Source organism: Giraffa tippelskirchi, chromosome 8 (assembly GCF_054371585.1).
Source record: "Giraffa tippelskirchi isolate mGirTip1 chromosome 8, T2T-mGirTip1v1.2.pri, whole genome shotgun sequence".
Taxonomy (NCBI): Eukaryota; Metazoa; Chordata; class Mammalia; order Artiodactyla; family Giraffidae; genus Giraffa; species Giraffa tippelskirchi.
The window spans coordinates 26,876,517-26,898,010 of NC_137282.1; the positions used below are offsets into that span (position 1 = coordinate 26,876,517).

The 21,494-nt window shown below is 37.0% G+C and overlaps 1 protein-coding gene across 1 annotated transcript in view; it reads left to right on the forward strand.

Annotated features, from left to right (window-relative positions):
- LOC145518095 (uncharacterized) overlaps positions 1 to 21,494 on the forward strand; it is a 574,529-nt gene that overhangs the window by 404,064 nt on the left and 148,971 nt on the right. The window contains exon 13 of the mRNA XM_081521690.1: positions 8,272 to 8,523. The gene's annotated coding sequence lies outside the window, so the exon portion shown is untranslated. The remainder of the gene's footprint in view (positions 1 to 8,271; positions 8,524 to 21,494) is intronic.

Here is a 21,494-nt window from a genome sequence, read left to right on the forward strand (position 1 = left end):
CTCCTCTGACTGAACACACTCGAGCTTGCTTTCCTGGACTTCACTCAAGCGCCACCTTCGCTTCTCACTGACGTTGACAGCCTTGCTCTCCTGGTACTATAATCACTGCCTGTGTGTCCACATCTTTCACCAGATGACACTGAGCGGAGATCAGCTTGGAGCATCTCTGGATTTTTGTTCTTTTCTTTTCATTTTCTTGTCCTAATGTACTGACAAATCTTATCACAGGAATTTAATATATGTTTGTTAAATAGAGGCCTGGGTACCTGTGGCCCTGAGATGGGAGACAGCCATATCCTTCTATTAAATTCAATGTTGTGCAGTGTGGTGACTATCGTTAAAAAGATTGTATTGCATATTTGAGGGTTGCTAAGAGAGAAGACTTTAAAAGTTCTCATGACCAGGAAAAGTATTGTAACTATGCGAGGAGATGGATATTAATAGACTTCTTGTGAGTGATCATTTTCTAATATATAAAATTATCAAGTAGCTATGTTGGGAGCTTCCTTGGTGGTCCAGTAGTCAAGACTCCGCCTTCCAGTTCAGGGAATGTGGGTTTGATCCCTGGTCGGGAACTAATTTCCCACCTTCCTTGCAGCCAAAAAACCAAAGCATAAAATAAAAGCAGTATTATAACAATAAAGACTTAAAAAATGGTCCACATCAAAAAGTTCTTTAAAAAAACGTACTTATGTTGTACACCTGAAACTAATATAACTTACATGCCGATTATATTTCAGTAAAAATAGAAGCAAACCTTGCTTGACAGCCTCCCCCCCCAAATTCAGTGTATGTTCATGCACTATTCATGAATAAGATAATTCCTGCCCCTTAGACTTTAAATGTCTTCAAGGAGAAATGAACATGTAAACAGATATAATTGCAATATAACATTCAGTGAAAGGCTGTTACAGGAGCTCAAGGAAGTATCACTTTTTCAACATGAAAAAGTTAAAAAAGACATTCTGAAAGTGGGGAGACGTGTTTCAAAAGATCATCTCTAGAGCACTATTATTATTGTTTATCCTTCTTAAAAAATTTGCAAGTGTAACAAATTGTAAATATATGATTAATAAGGATGTCTCTGAACTTAATGTTCTATTTAACATCAGCAACTATATAGAGAGATTATTAGTCTTGGGTTACAATTCTGAACAATCATATTAACATATTCTTAGTACTAAAAATTAAATTGACCATAACTGCGTCTTTGATAGTTGAGACGGCCCTTCAGGAGGCTGGAGTGGCTTGAGGTCAGTGTGAAATTACCCGCCAACACATAAAGAAGATGGTTACTTGAACATTGTTTCAATTATCTTTAAATAAGCATTTGCTGAAACATCTTGAAATTTGCTGCCCAGTACACAGGACTACCTGTGATAGTAGTGAGATAGTAGTTGATAGTTAAGAGGTCATTTGATGTTATAAATAGCATACTAGCATAGCTACCTGTGTTCCCTCTTTTGCAAATTTAAGAAAACAACTCTGTAGGACAAGATGTGTGGGATTTCTGCACATTTCCAGAGATGACCATTTTGTTAAGTTTTATCAAATTATTTAAAAAAATTATTCAATTTGCAGAATCCATAGATGGAAAGGTTTCAGATTAATCACTAAGGTGGTGAATAGCTGGAATAAATTTCCATTAAGAATTACACTTCTGTCTTTGTTCGTGTAACTTGCTGGGTTAGCAGTTCTTTGAGAACTCTTTCATATTGGATGTCATTCAAATACAGAGATGACTCAATTCTTAGCCATTTTTCTTAGCATTTTTTTTTCCTTGGGCTTTGCTTTGTTGCTCAGTCATGTCCGACTTTTTGTGACCCCATGGACTGTAGCCTGCCAGGCTGCTCCGTCCATGGAATCCTTAAGGCGGAATAGTGGAGTGGGTTGCCATTCTCCAGGGGATTTTCCCACCCCAGGGACTGAACCTGGGTCTCCTGCATTGCAGGCAGATTCTTTACCATCTGAGTTACCAAGGAAGCTCTTTTTTCTCTACCAAATCCAGTCAACAAATATGTATAATTATTGATTGGGACTCATATTTTTTTCTAAAAATTTTGAAGAATTTACACACAAATATGTAGTTGACAGTGCCATTGCTGGTATCTGTAGGAATATTGAGAGTCAACCAGTCATAGAACATTAAGTAGAAACAGAAGTAACAGAATCTTCTGTATTTTTGGAGGTATGTATTATGGATTATACATATTTTGGTTTGGATACATGTATTAGCCATATGGCTAAATTATTCACCAAACTGAGATATATGAGAAACCAAGGAAATTACAGATCATTATAAAGAGTTAGTTAATATCCATAAAATTCTTTTTACTTGGCTTTTAGAAAACTAGCATTGCTATGTTTTCCTTCTGTTCAATAAATGTGGACACCCTCCCAGGCCTACTTCAGGGTTCATCAGGAGTAGAGATTATGTACATGATTACACAGCAAATGAAAATATTAAGTGTCATGCAAAACGGATTGATTTCACTGCATTAATGTCAGCCCTTCCAGAAACAACAGCAGCCGAAGCAGAGCATGGACACAAACAAGCAGAGGGACCAGCTTCTGCCACTTTGTTCCTCGGGCTCCTGGCTGGCGAGTCATCTGCAGCACTCCGATTATAGCTACAAGCATCCAAAAGCAGCTGTGGACGGAAATAAGTTTTAATTCCAAGTGAATACAAAAAAGACTCTTCTAAAAACATTCACTTTACAGTACACAGTAGCCTGGCAAAAATAGCAGCATTCTTTTTATATCCTCATTCTCATAAAAATGAAGACAATAGTTGGAAAAGGCACAGTAACAAGCTATTATTCTCCCTTTCTATCTTAATCTGCTTCCAGAAGAGGGAGGTGAAAGAAAGCTCTTTTTGTATGTATATGTTTTATTTTGTTTTTATCCAATAATATGAAAATACTCTAAGTTTTATAGGTTTTTAAAAAAATTTTCATGGCTTAAAAATCAAAATGACTTATAAAGGGTATAAGTGGGACACAACCACATTTTGTGTTTCTGCCGTATCCTTCAGTGTTTCTTTATATATAAAGACATATTACTTCTCCACTTTCCTAGCAAAAGATTGCATACTACAAAGATTGTTCTACCCCTCCCTTTTTTTGCCTGTATCTTGAAGGTTTCTTCCATATCAATATAAATGAATGTTTGCATAGTATTCCATTTTGTAGATACGAAACTTCTTCTGCATTAGCTTTTAAGGGTAGGAAAATGCACGCTGTAATGTTCATGTTTCTTAAAAATAAAAGATTTTAGGGACTTCTCTGGCAATCCAGTGATTAAGACTCTGTGCTCCCAATGCAGTGGGGCACAGGTTCAATCCCTGGTTAGGGAATTAAGGTCCTGCATGCTGCACAATGAAGCCAAAAATAAAATAAATAGAGTTTGTCAGAATGGATTAAAGAAAAGCAAAATCTAGCTACATATTGTATACAAGAGACACAGAAAAATAAAATTAAGTTAAAAAATAAATAAAAGCTTTTAAATCTGATGAGACCAAAGGTGAAAACAGTTTAAATACACTGCTTTAAGATCTTCAATGAATGGTACAATTACAAATCAAGAGATGATGGTTTCATGTTCATATTGCAAAATATTATTGGTTTTGTGTAAAAAGTAAGCACCCACACATACAGTTTATATATCAGTATGACAGCTGCTATCTCTAAATACAAAGAATATTCAAGGACTGGTCACAAAAGCACTTTGCTTTGTAATGCTGTATTACTATTAATGACTTATGTTAATAGTTTTTTCTTCCTTCTAAATTAATAAACTCCTTATCTTCTATGTCTTTTGTAAATATAAGGCAGAGCTGAAGGTGTTGGGAATTTGCAACGGTGGTTTAGTCTTTGTGGCAATAAATACTTTTCTCAATATTTTTCAGGCTATCCTATGTTAATTTCTTGATATTCTCTTGGATTATTTGAACCACGAATTCTTTCTGTAGAGTAATTAAATTAAAACCAAGGATATCCACACAATTCTCAGAGTACGTGATGATGTTCAATAATAAACAGAGAAATGTAAATGAGAAAAGGACTTTTAAGAATCTATCATCTTACAGATAATTTAAGTACAGAGAAGTGAAGCAAAATTGTCCAGTATTGTATAGATTTGCTTTCAGGAATGTTGATTCTGATTGATCCCCTTGTTCTTATGTGCTGCTACTTCATCAATAAAGAGTTTGAAGACAAACTCTGTAAGCGTCAGGGCAGCTATTAATAGACACAGGGAGACCATTTGGCAGGCTATTGCCACATTCTAAGCAAGAGCTGGTGGTGGCTTGCACCAGGTTAATTAGCAAGCTTGAGAGATGGTTGTAATGCAGACAAATTTTAAAGGTAGAACAAATAGGATTATCTGATGGTTCAAATGTGGAGTGTCAGAAGAAGAAAGATGCCAAGAATAACTTAAGTTTTTTTGGCCTGAGAAGTGAGAAAAGTGGAATTGTCCTCACCGTTATTGAGAATGGCTGAGTGAAAAAAAAATGTTAGAGGAAAATTCGGAGTTGAGTTTAATTTGCTGTTGTCACAAAGATGGCATGTAGCAAAGCGTTCCAAAAGCTGAATGGATTTACTGTTGGCTGGTGTCATCTGGCAGGAACTGAGCTTGCCTGGGTGTGGCTCCAGCCTATGGGTTAGGACACAGTTGTTCCACTGTCTTCTTGGACTAGCAGGATGATTGAAGCATATTTCTTAGAGGGCAGAAGATTTGATTTTTCTTAAAGCCTAGGCCTAGAACTTGCACATTGCCGCTTCCCACCATGTTCCATTAACCAAAGCAAGTCACCCTATCAAGCTCAAAATGAAGGGACTGTTGGTAGATGGCCAAGTGCAAGGATGTGAGTCTGGAGTTCACGTAAGCAGACTGGGGTTCGCAGAGAAACCAAGGCATTATTAGTGTACAAATAATATCTAATGCTAAGTGACTGGATGAGATTAGCAAAAAAGTGAGTGTGATAGAGAAGAGGTTCAAGGTCTGAATATCTTGGAACTGAAAATTTATATGGTCTAGGTGAGGAGGAAGAACTCAAAACTGAGACTGAAAACTTGGTGCAAAAGAGGTCAGATGAAAGCCCAGAGAGTGTTATGTCCTGGAAGCCAGGTGAAGAAAGTGTAGAAAACGTGATTGACTTTGTCAAATATTGCATATAAGATAAGTAACACGGGGGTTGTAGGTGACATTAATGAGAATAACGAGACAAAACTCTGATTGGACTGAATTTAATAGAAATAGGAAAATAGATGAATAGAAACATTTAAAAGTAATTTTACTGTAGACATGGGAGAGAAAGTTGGGGGGATTCGACAAAGGGTAAACTGGGGCTATGAGATATTTTGTGGAAGTGTGTCAAAGTATTAGTCTCTCAGTTGTATCTGACTCTTTGCGATCCCATGGACTGTAACCTGCCAAGCTCCTCTGTCTATGGAATTCTCCAGGCAAGAATACTGGCACAGGTAGCTGTTTCCTTCTCCAGGGAATCTTCCCTACCCAGGGATCAAACCCAGGTCTCCTGTGTTGCAGGTAGATTCTTTACCATCTGAGCCAATAATCTTTTCTGCCAGCTCCATTTAGAAAAGTCTCTAAAGAGACTTTTAAATTGGCCCGCTTGGATCACATGTCCATCCCTGGCCAGTTGTGTCCAGGAGGATAGAGTGTTGAAATTGGTAATGTTTGCCAGCACCATATTTCTCGAAAGAGTTAAATGTGAAAAATAATCAAAAGAAAGGGAAGAGAGTAAAATTAAAGCAGACCAAAGTAACAGGGCACAAAAAAAGCTTCCTTTTCAATAAAATTTTTATAATATAATACAGTTGGTAGTATGGGTAAGAAGACATCATTCTGTTACTTGGGAATTCGGCGACAGGGAAGAGAAAGAAGTGAGCCAACATACTAAGAATATTAAAGACCCTGAATCCAAAATCCATAAGCCCTACATGTTCTCTGAATTTATTTTATTATTATTCTTTTCTCACCAACACACCGCTGTACCCTCTTTTAAATTAGTAGAGTTCATCACTGTAGACATGTTCTGAAAGGTGGCTCTTTTTAGATTAGGAAGTGGTAAATTCAGAGGAAGTGTTTTGATAAAGTAGGCAGTTGTGGCTTGTATCATTTAAATGACGCGGAGAGTTGAATAGTGGAATTGCTCAGTGGATGTTATGAAAAAAAGTTGATTGGTCAGGTATTATCACCCTCCCCAAAGTACTGGAGCTCTGATACCATTATGTAATTATTCAGCTTCTTGATTCACTTGAAGATCTGCACACAGCTTCTAATGAGCAGTTTGAATAAGAGAGGGGCAAATTGGAAGAGAGAGAAAATCAAAGTGGATGTCTGCTAATGCAATGCACAGTTCAGACACCTAAACTGAAACAGGACAGATATGGGAAAGAAGAAAAGTTAACAAAAGATGTCAGCTCCTTGACCTGAAACAGAAATCTTGGTATTCATCCAAGGCAAGAAATTATACCACAGGAATCCCTTAACATATTTAAATGTCTTTTCAGCAGAAGTCTTAAATTTGAGTCTAGTCTTAGCTGTAGCTAGTTAACTTGGAAGCAAGACACTTACTGTTTCTGAGCCTTGATGAATAAATTTCAAAAACTGTAAACTGATATGAAACAATTATTGCTCATATGATATTGTACTATATATGATTATGTCATGTATGTGTGTATATATACATATAAATTAGATATATATATGACATGAGCCAAGGATACTTTATTTTATTTAGGGTCTGTGCACTGCTTATTATCTGTAGCCTCAAGGCAACATGCTTGGCCTCTCTGAGCTCATGTCTCTTCTTTTGTACCCATGCAGAATTGTTTGGAAGGTTATACAATTTTATACAATTTCTGCCACATACAGATACTTAAAACTAGAAATTATTAATATCATTATCCTCATATAGTTCATATTACTTGGCTTTAAATGTTATTATCTATTTGAAGTTTTGGAATCATGCAAGCCTTCCACTCTGCGTTTTTCATTCTGAAATACAAAGAGGGATGATACTACGTACATTTCTGCTGTTGGGCTTTTTATCCTTATCTTTGCTTTGCTAGCACTGAATGCAATAGAAAGTTTGAACTTACAGGGAAAAATTGTGACCCAAAAGTAGAAATGAGTCATATCAAGTACTTCTCAGAAAAGTGTGCTGTGAGAATGAATGGTTCCAATTCTACTGCTACAGAACACTAGGCTTGAGGGAGCGTGTTCTTGTAATAGCAGTGATTTTTCTAAGTAGATCAGGATCTTATGTCAACTGTGAAAGAAACCCATCTTCAACTCTGTTTACCATCGTTTCTGGCAGAAAAATGTAGAAAGACTTTTTGATCTCCTAAAGGTTCCTTTAAAAATTAAATGATACTGGCAGAAATATAGAAATTGGATTAGCAAGCAACTGCCAAACTCATGATCATACATTTAAATAAATGATGATACACTTAAAATGAATATAAATATTATGATACATAATTCAAGTGTTTTCTTCTGATGTAATTTTAATATAATATTGTGTGCTCATACTTGACTGTAATTTCCACCGCACTTTTGTGTAACTATTTAGCATCTTTATTGTCTAATTGATATACCATGCAATTAACCATTTGAAATTTACTAGCCAATGGTTTTTAGTATATTCACAAAGTTGTACAAGCATCGCCAAAATTTAAGTTTGAAACATTTTTATCAACTCAAGATAAATCCCATATCTGTTTGCATTCACTCCATAATCCTTCCTCCCCCATTCCACAAGTCCTGGGCACTAGGCTAATATTGTTTCTTTATAGCTTTGGTTATTCTGAGCATTTTATATGCATGGGGTCATACAATATGTGTCCTTTGTAACTTCTTTCACATAACATAATGTTTTCAAGTCCGTTCATATTGTAGTATATATTGTTATTTTATTCCTTTTGTCAAATAACATGTAAGTATTTATTCAGCTGTTCATTATTTAAAGAATGTGTGTACTGTTTCCACTTTCCACTACTTTGGATGTTGCCACTATGAACATCTATGTAGACATTTTTGTATGGACATATATTTTTAGTTATTTTGGGTATTTACCTAGGGTAGAAATGCTGGATTATGTGGTAACTCTGTTTAACAGTTTGAGGAACTGCCAAAAGAATTCCAAAGTGGCTGCATCATTTTATATTCTCATCAGGAATGAATGAGGTTTCAAATTTCTCTGTGTCCTTGTCAACACTTGTTATTGTCTGTATCTTTTGTTTACAGCCAGCCTGCTGCTGCTGCTAAGTTGCTTCAGTCATGTCCGACTCCGTTTGACCCCATAGACCTCAGCCTGCTAGGCTCCTCCATCCCTGGGATTCTCCAGGCAAGAATACTGGAGTGGGCTGCCATTTCCTTCTCCAATGCATGCATGCATGCGAAGTCGCTTCAGTTGTGTCCGACTCTGTGTGACCCTATGGACAGCAGTCCACCAGGCTCCTCCATCCACAGGATTCTCCAGGCAAGAATACTGGCATAGTAGGTGTGAATTATTATCTTATATGGTTTTGAGTTGCATCAATTTTATTAGCATCAGAGAGCAACATGTACTAGAGGGACTATGGTTCAGGAGAGGAGAGAGCCTTGAAAAGGTGAGCTGGTTATCTGTGAGGACATTTTTTGGAGAGCATTTACAATGTTGGATGTGGTGGTCTGAGAATATGCTCTTGGCCTGAGGCTGGGAGCTATCATGAGAATAGGAATGAGCCAGACATGGATGAGGTCTTAATTAAACTGAAACCCAAGCTTTACTCAGCTCAGTTTTAAGGTGATCAGCTCCTCTATTTGTCTAGCAGAAGAATGTATAAAAGCTCTCAAACTCAACATTTAAAAAATATACATTATTTTGCTCTTAAAGTTATTTCTATATTTACTAATATAAAGAATCATATAATAAATACCAAAAGAAAGAATTGACAGACCTAAAAGACGTATAGATGATTTAAATGTTATAATCAGCAGATGAAAACAATGTAACTATTAATACATTCAAGAAAAAAGGAAAAAATAGGAATTAGATGAAAAGATAAAAATTTACAAGATAATTGGATTCTATAAGATGAGTAAATGAAAGTATTAGAAAAATTTGCATCAGATATTGAGAACTCTATTACTGAATTTAACACAAGAATATAGATATCAAATGTCAAAATATACAACTAATTTTTTTCCCCACACTCTTGGATATTGGATATTGAGTCATGTGTTTATAAAAATTCCTTGGGTCCAAAGCAGAAATAAATTAGAAATTTAACAACATTTATACCAAATACCATTGAATACATAACTCATTAAACTTGTGAGATATAACCAGTGAGAGGTTTAGGAAGAAATCTACTATTTGAATGTGTATTTTAGAAAATAAATACTAAAAAAAAAAACAACAAAAACAATGATATAAACTTGATCTCAATAAGATGAGAGTGGAATTTACTAAAATACTAGGACTTCCCTGGCAGTCCAGTGATTAAGATGCCGTGCTTTCACTGTGGAGGGTCCACATTCAGTCCCTCATCTAGAAACTGAGATCCCACAAGCCAAACTGGTGCAGCCAACCCCGCCCCCCCCCAAAAAACAACCCCAAAAGAATTCACTAAGATAGAAAATATAGAATAGAGGAAAATTTACAAAGGCACAATTTGGTTTATTTTAAAAAAATAATAAAAGTGATAAACTACTATCAGGACAAATCAATGGGCAAAAAAAGAAAACACAAGTTAACCAATATCAAGAAAGAAAAAAGAAAACTTTAGCATAAAAACTAGATTCACTAAAAAGAATGCGAACATGTTTTGAAAGAATTCAAGTGAATGTATAAATTCAGAGTATGAAGTCAAAGCGTAAATTGGGTCTTGTCATTTTTCTTTTCAAAAGTCTAAAAACTTTCCCATCATTCTGAGGATGAATAAGAGCAAGTAGGATCTGCTCTTGTCCATAACTTCAGCCTTTCTGCTGGTACTAGGCTTGCTCTTCTCAGCTGCAGCCAAACTGGCTACTGGCATCTGTCAGTTCTTCAGACACACAGAGTTCTAACCAGTGTCAGCATTTTCACAAATGCTGGTGTGTCTGCCTTTGACTGTGTTAGATGAAGAATCTTGAATGGGCCTTTTCTGAGAAAGCTTGAGCATGTATTTTCTATTTTGCTATCTTGGTTTAACATGATATCATTTTCTGGGATATAGAATAGTCTATGTATGTGTGTTAATTGCTCAGTCATGTCCTATTCATTGCGACCCCATGGACTGTAGCCTGCTAGGCTCCTCTGTCCGTGGTATTCTCCAGGCAACAATACTGGAGCACGTTGCCAGTCCATTTTCCAGGGGATCTTCCTGACCCAGGGATCAAATCTGAGTCTCCTGCATTGAAGGCAGATTCTTTACCATCTGAGCCACCAGGGAAGCCCTTGGTATAGACTACAGAATAGTCTATAGCATAATGTCTCTATTATTGCAATGAGTCCTGTAATTTATTTTTCACATTATATTAATACAACTATTATATAGTGATTTAAAATATAGTCAATAAATACATAAAAGTAGAAAAGAGAAAGCAATCCATAATATAGTCTTCTAAAACAAAAGTTGAGTACAGTTTTATGCTGTATTTTTATATAATGGAATTTAAAGTGATCTTCCACATTATTATACTTTATATGAGTCTATAATATTCCACCATGTGGTAATATCATACATAAACATTTTCTTTCTGATAAAATTTGAGTCTTCTCTATTACAAAGAATTCTTTGATAAACATCTTCTTTCATGAAGCATTTTCTGAATTTAGGATTATTTTCTTAGACCATATTTCCTGGTTGTGTAACTGTTATCTCAAAAAAATGTATATAATTTTGGAGTGATTACTACATAACACCAAACTGCTGTCTGAAGAATTGTGCTACCGCCCACTTCATTAGAAAGAGTATGATGCCCCTTCCTGTCACTAGGTTTCTTCAGTTTTTTAAATAGCTTCTCATTGGGTAATAGAAACCATATTTTATTTTAAAGAAAATTTTCTATTTATTTTATTACAAGTACTTTATGTAGTGGTTCATAGTTGAGGTGCATTTTCTTTTGTATGTATATTTTTACTCATTTTTCTGTTGCAAGAAAATTGTCTTTAGATGATAACTTTGCAGACCACTTGAAATCATCAGCAGTTAAGTGACATAACCTACAGACATAAAATAGAAAACAGTGGATAGAGAGATGCCTTTTAGAAGAGAAGTGGGTATTAGTTTTCTATGAAAAGCACTTGAAGTGACTTTCAAAATATTCATCAAATAGTTTATAGAAACTAACAATTCCTTAATTTTTTTTTTTACCACCCCTCTTGTAAAGCACTATATTAAACATAGTTAAAAGCACAGAGTCCCTAAGGCATATCTGCTCTATAATGGGGAGAGGTTGCTGATAACATTGTTAATTAGCAGCTTATCAGGATATCCATGTCACTGTGTACTCTAAAATGCCCATGGGCCAAATATAAATTATTCATAAATTAGCATAGGAAAAGCAAAAGCTAGATCAGCAAGTTGAAGGTCTTATCTACCTGTTATGCTGAAATGCTAATCAACCCATGGTTATTAAAGATGCATATAAATAAAAATAATCTCTTCTGAACAAAAAATATGCCTTATAATATACTTTAATTAGCTTAATAAAACTTCCAAATTAAATTTATAAAATTGTTAAAGGTCAGTCACAGTTCCTCTTTGGTAAATCTAAAATTTTTCTAGTGAAACCTATGCAATGCAACTTAAATAAGAATTTTAAGCAGTTATGAAAAATGCCACAGGGAAGATCAAGAAAAACAAGGAGCATTGTCCTACACCTCTAATTCCTCTGAATTTTTTCTAAATTCTCTTCCTTTAGTATCATTTCTGAACACAATTGTAATATTCCAAAAATTTACTCAAACACATAGAGTGCCATAAATGGCACAGGGGCAATCTCACGGAATTTATTTTTCACCAGAAACAAAGAGAACAAAGACATTGTTCTGATTCATAAATGCTAGTTTATACCCACTTGGCAGACAACTGAATACACATGTACAGTGATCAAGATATCTGTCACTTTTGGTTAGATACTTTCAGTTTCCATTAAGAGTTAATTTTATCACACATGATAAAAAATAATATTTACATGCAATAGTTGCATTTTCGATTCTCTGCTATTGTGAACAGTTTATTATCAAATATGTTAGATCATTTCAAGTTAGTCAGTGTCCATCATGCCCTGTACTTGGTTCAAGCAGTTACTGGTGATGAATGTTATCGCAGCAAAACAGTGCTCCCCATAACACTGCAGTACTGGATATGCTGCTGATGGAACTGGCCTATTAGTTCATTAACCATTCTGTTAACAGCTTACTGCCACCAGAACTGTGCACTCAGCTCTGCTCCCAGAAACTGACTGAAGTATTTAGGAAGGTACAGAATATATTCAAATGGGTCCAAATCAAGACCTTAAAAAAAAACGAGTGTGTTTTATTTATGGAGCATTTTTCATGTGATCTATCCAATGTGGAATTCTTTTTCGTTTGTTTGTTTTAATTTATCATGCTTTTTAAAAAAATCATTTACTTATTTTTTTGGCCACGCTGGGTCTTCGTTGTTGTGCAGGCTTTTCTCTAATTGCGTCAAGTGGGGGCTGCTCTGTAGCTGTGGTGCGTGGGCTTCTCATCGCAGTGGCTTCTCTTGTTGTGGAGCACGAACTCTAGGGCAGTGGGCTTCAGTCATTGCAGCATGTAGGCTCAGGAGTTACAGCTCCTGGGCTCCAGAGCACAGGCTTAGTAATTGTGGCGAATGGAGTTAGTTACCCCCTGGCATGTGGGATCTTCCCAGACAAGGGATTGAACCCATGTCTCCTGCATTGGCAGGAAGATCCTTTACCACTGAGCCACTAGTGAAGCCCAGAATTTTTTGATTTATTGTTACTATCATTATTGATTGGCTTTAGCCCTTACAACAATGTGTAAGAAAGTTATTTTTATGAAGATCGCTTTATAGGTGAGGAAACTGGGGCTTTGAGGGGTTGATAATGTCACCAAGGTCCTATCACTGGTGACAGGTGTTGCTGCGGCAGCCTTCCTACCCCGCAGCCTGTGGTGTTTGCTATCATGCTACATCTGCAGTGTTGAAGAGCATGGGCTTCTTCAAGGTCAGGCCTTGATTTCAATGCTCTTTCACTCTGACAACAAGATTCAACGTGTTATGTAAATTGCCCTCTATAAAGAGAGTAAAAAAAACACACAAAAATAGCCTGGTCTCTTCCAGGAGCTCTCTGAGTTCCATTTCTGATCCACAAAACAGTAGGAGTCTTAGCACTCCTGCTCTGCACTTATTAATATTTCATTTCTATTGCACCACCAACTTTGGAGAAAGAGGGAGAAGGTTTATGTTAAAACTTTTAAATAATAATCTTAATGGAACGCTGAATAACATGATCAAAACAGTGGTGAAATGAAATCCAAGATAATAACATCAATATAACATTTCCACACATAGCAGACACTCAGTTTTGAAAAATTTCAATAACCTGTTGATGAAACTGTATTTCTAAAGCAACAAGTCTGCGCTTCCAAGTTTTAATGAGCATTCACAATGTGAAGGCAATTTGCTTATTCCTCTTTATTTGTATTGAATTGAGCTTATTCAACCACCAGGAAATGTGCTCAGCTCGTGGCAGTTCAGAAGGCTAGAGGCATTTGTGAACAGAGAAGAAACGTTGTGTGGATTAAAAGCAGAAAAGGAAATCATGAGTTTTGAGGATAGCAAATAAAGTAATCAAATCCAGTAACCAAGAAATGCAGACGAAAAGGAGCTTTGAGACAAACCGCGTGACCGTGAAGACAGCATTCTTGTCTTCTGCTCAAATTCCCTTTCCTACCCTCCAATTCACAAAACCTTTGGGGAAGCCTTGGTTATCCAGTGTTTGGGATGGAGCTTGAGCAAATCTCATGCGGATGGATTCCAGGGGCTGGGAAATGTCAGTTGATATTAAGAATATATAGGCATAACGTGTGTGTGGTGTTCAACCTGCTGTTGGTTACTTGGCAGAAGGAGGGTGGTGCCAGGGCGTGGGAGAAAAGAGAAGGGTTACTTTCATTTATGATACATTTCAGTCCTTACAGAAATGCCTGCCTGCTGTCAGGTGATTCACTGGTCTGTCCTGTCCATCCACCTCTCTGGACCATAGATTCACAATCTTTTATGGTTGTCAGGTCTGCTGGACTCCAAACACAAGCCTCTTTTATGGATGAAAGGCAAATTTATAGACAGAAGGACAAATATCATGCCTGGAGATAGCATCTTTTGGTCCTTGCAATCTTTTTGGAAAATTCATGTCTATAAAAACTCTTTCATAACATACCAACAAGCCAGAACCAACAACATTAGATCCAAATTGTTACAGAGAGCACATAATAAAACTGTGGCACCCATAGTCTAGTAAAAGTCATCAGCCCTGTCATTGTCCCAACTAGCTTTTGTTTTAGCAGAGATTTTAGTGTTTTTAGGGGGAAAATGTCAGCAAATGAGTATCTTTAAAGTTTTGTTCTCTCCCTGATGATTTCTAAAGATAGCCTGTGCCTTTACAAGTGAATTATGGGTCCATTAAAGACTTTTTCTGTATTTGTTGCTAATCTTAAGGAATGTAATTTTTTTTAAAGCAGAGTATTAATCATAAAAGCTCAAATAAGGAAATTCAGTAGAGAAGGCAAAATATCCAATATGTAGAAATATACTAAATAGTTCAGGAAAGTATAATTTGCAGAATCAATTGAACAATCTGGGGGCAGGATCTAGATGGCCAGTCCTTCTGCTCAAAGACAGTGAGAAAGGTGTGTACAGGAAGAACTGTAACGAAAAAAGTTAAGGACGATAATGCCCATGGCTGTCTGGTCATTAGTGAGACTCTGCGTGAGAAAGGTGTGTACAGGAAGGACTGTAACGAAAAAAGTTAAGGACGATAATGCCCATGGCTGTCTGGTCATTAGTGAGACTCTGCTGGCAATGTGGACAAGTGCTGTTGATTTTTATGAAATCTGAGAAATTTTATGAAATTTGAGAATTTAAGAAATTGCAACATTAAAAGTTGGCTAAAGACTTACAGTCAGCAGGTAGGAAGAGATCATGGTCTAGTATATGACATTTATTCCTTAAATCCTACAACCAAGGGAGTTTTTGTAACAGGGTGAAATTAACACATAGTATGCTTATGTGAGACTTCCCTGATGGCTCAGCAGTGAAGAATCCACCTGCATTGCAGGAAATGAGGGTTCAATCCCTGGGTCGAAAAGATACCCTACAGAAGAAAGTGGCAACCCACTCCAGTTATTCTTGCCTGGGAAATCCCATGGGCAGAGGAGCCTGGCCAGCTACCCCTACAGTCCATGGGGGTCACAGGGAGTCAGACATGACTTAGCAGGACAGCAGCAACAGTAATGCATATGTTGTTGAATAAGCATTCAACTTAAGCCCTGAGAAACACCCTTGGTGACGAGCACATTGACCTTTGCAAATAAATCTCACTGTCATCATTTTGTGTACGAGCTCTGAAGCAGTAGAGCAGAGTTTCAGTTCGGGCTCCACTCCTCAGTAATTGAGTGACTCTGGGCATCAATTAACCTCTATGTGCCTCTGTTAATTCACCTGTAATGTGAGGATAATTATAGTAACTAAGTCATCTTTATGTACAGAGATAATAACAGTCTCTACCTGGTAGAGTTATTCCCAGACTTAATGCACAAAGCATTTAGAACAGCGGATACCTAGCAAGGCCTCAATAATATTATCTATCGATATCTTCTTAAAATCCTAAATTTACAAACAAGCAAACCAAAGGTCAGAGAGCCTCTCTGCTACAGATAATGGCTCCAGGAAGTGACAGGGCAGGGAGTAAGAGCCAGGTCTGCCTGATTAGAAAATGCTTATTCTTTTCCACACGATTGTGTATCATAAGTCTGTGTATAGGTCAGAACAAAAGAAGCAAAACAAGCCGGTCACTGGTTAGGTCAGGTGACTGAGAAGGGGAAAGGAGGGCCGATTATGGTAGAATGGTGAGATTATGACTCAGTAGTATATTGTTTGAGCTGATGATTTGCTCTGGGATATGTGTGGGAATGACTTAAAATGAAGTGAGTGGTTACATTTTGAAGCTATAAATTTCATCTTACCTGGGTTATATGATACAGGAATATAAACAAATCTCTTAATATTCTGTCTTGTTTTTGTAATTTGTAAATACAAAAAAAAGACCAAAATCATCTTTTAACCCCCTTTCACATTTAAATCTTGACTCAGTTATAGTCAATGAGCCTTAGCTTTTTGTCTGATCTAAACTTCACCTTTTAAATGAATATTTGCCACCTTATTCATGAATATTTATTGAGTCCTTGCTAACCATATAAACTATGACAATTATTATAAAAGTTAAAAGAGATAAATTAGTGTTAATCCTGTTCTGAGGAATGTCACATTGTAGTAGGAGGGGCACGGCATAGGCACAAGATGTTCAACGTAAGGTAGAAAGCTCTGATTTCTCTTTTGAGCATATAAATGAAATGCTACTGAAATCCAAACCTTGAAAGATGTAGGGTTGAAACAAGGTCTAGAATTGGAGTGTGCAGACATAGAGGAGAAGAGAGATACTTTGAACAAGTTTAGAGACTGTGAAATGCATGAACTAAACAGCTTTGTTGGCGTGTAGGGGATGTGTTGGAGAAACAGAAAATGAGGCACAAGCTCTCAGTAGCAACTAACAAAGTAACAGGGACTGAGACTAGGGTCCGGGTAAGGATTTGAGAGTAGCCTGGGGACAGTATCAGGGCTTCCCTGATAGCTCAGTTGGTAAAGAAGCCACCTGCAATGCAGGAGACCCCGGTTCGATTCCCGGGTCAGGAAGATTCACTTGAGAAGGGATAGGTTATCCACTCCAGCATTCTTGGGCTTCCCTTGTGGTTCAGCTGGTAAAGAATCCACCTGCAATGCAGGAGACCTGGGTTCAATCCCTGAGTTGGGAAGGTCCCCTGGAGAAGGGAAAGGCTACCCACTCTAGTATTCTGGCCTGGAGAATTCATGGAAGGTCACAAAGAGTCGGACACGACTGGGTGACTTGCACTTTCACTGTTACTTTGGGGACAGTAGGTTGGTAGCCATTGCAGGTTCTAAGCAGAGGATGAGCAGATTAGAGCTATCATTTTAGGAGAAGAATTTTACAGCAGATGGTATGACAGGGGAAGAGAAACTGAAGGAAGGTCAACCAGGAAGGAATTGCCATAATTCTTACTCTACATCACTGAACAAGCAAATAGGTGTTTTTGATTAGTGGACCTGGTTTAGCCCTTTGTCAGCCCATTAATATACTTGTTGAATGAATAAATAATGTTTTAATATTAGGAAAAAAATGAAAAAATGCTCTGCCAACCCAAAATAAAACTCAGTAGACTTGAGCTGACAAGATTAAGGTAATCCTAACAAAAATATAATAGCCTTATAGAAAGCAGATTAAAGAATGCAAATGTTTCTGTTTGCATGACCAAAAATACCATCGACTCCATTAAAATGTTCATGTTATTTGCAGAATGGCCCTGTTTAAATATTTCATTTTTGCTCATTTCCATATATGCAATCAAAATTCCAATATATTTTACATCCAGGCTTGTGCTGTGAAATATGATAGTCTGTTCAAACAATATTATAATAACACAGCCTCAAAAAATTTACAGAAAATCTTCCAGGGAGCCTCCTCCACAATCTGTTTGTTGTATAACTAGGTGGCAGGTTCATTTAAAATATATCTCCTCTGCTTTGGTTCAGTTTTGGGGGTATGTGTAGAGGGGCCCAAATTAAATAAAACTAGGTGAAGTGAATCATTTAAGAGCTGCTTAGCAAGTCTTTACTGATGGCTGCATAGGAGTCTGGTAAGTATAAGGACTGTATTTAACAGGTCTCCTCTCCTTAAGCAGTTTATCTGATACTATTAACATGAGTAAAACATACTCTTTTCTACTTATCCCAGGACTCTTGGTACATGATAACTTGCAAGCTTATAGGAGAGCTTACAAAATTATCAGCTTTTATATAGTTGATTGATACAGGAATTTTAAAAATCTGCATAAATGTCTTAGTCTATTACATATCTTTTATTGTATGACCAACTTTCTTGGAAAGAGCAGGAGATATGTGCCCCAGGCTTTGACTTAGAACTGAAGAGACATCACCTCTCTTAGAGAAATACCTCTCCCGCTCTGTTTTTACCTGCCTTTTTATCGTATGTCACATCCCTTAGGCAGAGGACTGTTTTGTACGCTGAGAGTCTAGGAGTAAATGCTTCTGGTGTTGAGCAGCTTGGCCATTTCAATGGCCATTTAAGTGCATCTGGAGTTGCACTCTTCTGTGATTCAATTAAGTCTTCTTGCAAACTGGTTATTTGAAAAAGTTAGCAAATGGGAGATGTAAAACATGGTCTTATATACTTTGATATTTTATCCATGTATTTAACTGGCTTTTAATTTACTATCTATGTAGTTTTTGATAGGCCAAACCCATTTTTGAATACGGATCCACAGATTGGGGAACCAGTTTTTTTTTTTCATAAATCACAGCCATAATGCACCTTTGTAATTTTAGAATAATGATTTCTTTAGAATGAATTAGAACTTAATGACAATTACAGAAAGATGGATGCAATAATAAACTTGTCCTCATACCAGTCTGCTTCAGTTGTCTTGCCCATGTATAATCAATGGCATATTTTAGCAGTTTGTGTTCAAAAGTCTTTAAGTGAATTTTTATTAGTTTTCATAGAAAGAGCAAACTCTTTCGTGTTGTACTCAAATTCCACCAGTTATCTGTTAGGCAGCTAACTAAAATATTTAATTGTAATAATAAGTAAGCCTGGCATATACAGATTTAGGAAAAAATACAAGTAGCACTTGCTAAATATAGAACTTAACGAATGGGAGCAGAATTATACCGTGAGGGAATTGCCTGATAGTCCAGTGGTTAGCACTCCCTGATCAGGGAACTAATGTCCCACATGCTGTGTGGTGTGGCCAAAAAAAAAAAAAAATGAAATAAATAAAATAAAATATTTTTGTAGAAAAAAGGCTTGTTCCATAATAGTGGAGTATAGCGACCAGCCACATGATTTCAGTGGGCAATGCCAGGTGTGTTTAACAGAATAAATGAAAACGTTAATTAGCTGTTGAGTTAGTTAAGTAAAAATTGATTTTGTTGTTGTTATTGTTCAGTTGCTAAGCTGTGTCCAACTCTTTGTGACTCCGTGGACTCACCAGGCTCCTTTGTCCTCCCCTGTCTTCTGGAGTTTGCTCAAATTCACGTCCATTGAGTCAGTGATGCTATCTAACCATCTCAGTTTCTGCCACCCCCTTCTCTTTTTGCCTTCAGTCTTTCCCAACATCAGGGTCTTTTCCATTGAGTTGGTTGTTTGTATCAGGTGGCCAAAGTATTGGAGCTTTAGCGTCAGCATTTGTCTTTTCAATTAATATTCAGGGTTGATTTCCTTTAGGATTGACTGGTTTGATCTCTTTGCAGTCCAAGTACATAAACTCAGTCTGTCAACACGTGGGCATCTTTGCTGACAAAGTTTTGAATCTCTTAAGGTAGCTGCTTATTTCAAGCACGTGTATATGCAGTATCTTGACCCTGTATTTTATTCCCTAAAATAAAGTTTCTTTCACATTTAAATAATTGGTACATTTTGTAACAAACCCAACTGTAGCTGAGAACTACCAACTGTTACCAAGCGCTCAGAGTTTAACAGGTGCTCTGCTCAGTGTTGTTAATCAGGTATTTTGTTTAATATTTTTAACAGCCCTGCGCATTTAATACTAGTATTATCAGCATTAGCAAGTGAGAAAACTGAGGCTCAAAAATGTAAAGTTACTTAGCAAGAGTCTCACAGGTAACAGGCAAATGCTACAGATTAAAATTCATTATTCCTCTGATCATAAAAGCCTAAACTTTTGACCATTATGCCATCATTTTAAATTTGGCTCAGCTTGCAGGATCTTAGTTCCCCGGCCAGCAACTGAACCCAGGCCACCACAGTGAAAGCTCTGAGTCCTAACCAGTGGACTGCTGGGGAATTCCCTAGATTTCTCAACCTTGATGATTTTGCTTAGTCTTTCTCTGATGATATTAATCTTTAACTTCTCTGTCTACTGTCAATACTAACTTCTAAATTTAAATGATCAAAACTCATTCAAAGTTTTCATGACAGTATTGTCACATCTTATTTTTTAAGGACCTGAATTTCTAGTCTTTCTCCTCATCCCCCCTACTCCCTTCCATCCTTCCTTTCTTCCTAAAAATAGTGAACATGATGACATTCATTAGTGTTCTAACTGGCCTTTGCCGCTTCCAGTTTATGTCCCAGCAGTCCACCCAGAGTACTGTAGTCAGAGTAATTCTGTGAACGCATGTCTGACCACACCCCTCCTCTGCTCTGACCTTCCAGAGGCTTACTGACTCACTTGGATGTAAACCAAAGTCTCTAAAGACATTCAAAGCCTTAAGGGGTTTGCTCCGCCATGGCCTCACCTTCCTAACTTCATCTGCTTCTCTGCTTCCCTCTGCTCCAGTCACCGTCCTCCTTGCCCGTTTTGAAAACATCAGGCCACTTCTGCTTCTGGGTTTCCGCATTTGCTGGTCCATTTCCTGGAACCCACTTCTTCCAAATGTCTGCCTTCTCACCGCTGTCATTTTTGGTCCAAATGTTAGGCTTTCATTGGGATCTTTGGTTGCCCACCCTAAGTGACATCATACACCCCATCATCTGTTCCCTTTTCCCACTCACCATACTTTTCTCCACAATACTCATCACTTTCTAACAGTGTGTTTATTTTACTCCTTTGTGCCGTATGATGATGTTGAGGTCTATCTGAGTAAAAGGTCTCTTTGTTGCACGGCTGCATCCTCAGAGCCTAGACCAGTGCTAAGCACAGAGTAATGCTCTCCACTGAATTGGATGAATGACTAAAAGAATGAACGATGATTTCAAGAAGCACATTTTATCAAACCCTAATGTATGTGGGTAGGAACCTGAACATGTTTAAAAGCATCTGTGAAACTGTAGGCAGTTTAAAGATTGAATATTTAGACTTAACATTTATCATAAAATACAATCATATTTTACTTTGACAAGTCGAAATTACTTAATCATAGGAAAGATTTTTAAAATGCTGACGTTTTGTCACCCAGTGATAGTATAAAGGAAAATATAATATGCATATAAATGACATATATATTTATGTACACATGTATACATGCACACAGAATCACAGCTCCATATTAGGACTTCAGGAATTATATTCTCAGGTTATATTTAGCAGAAAACATCACAGTGTTCTGTCCTGTAGTAGCTTTATAATCTGCCAAACCAACTTCATCTAAGTCTGTTACAATTAAGGGACAAAGAACAGG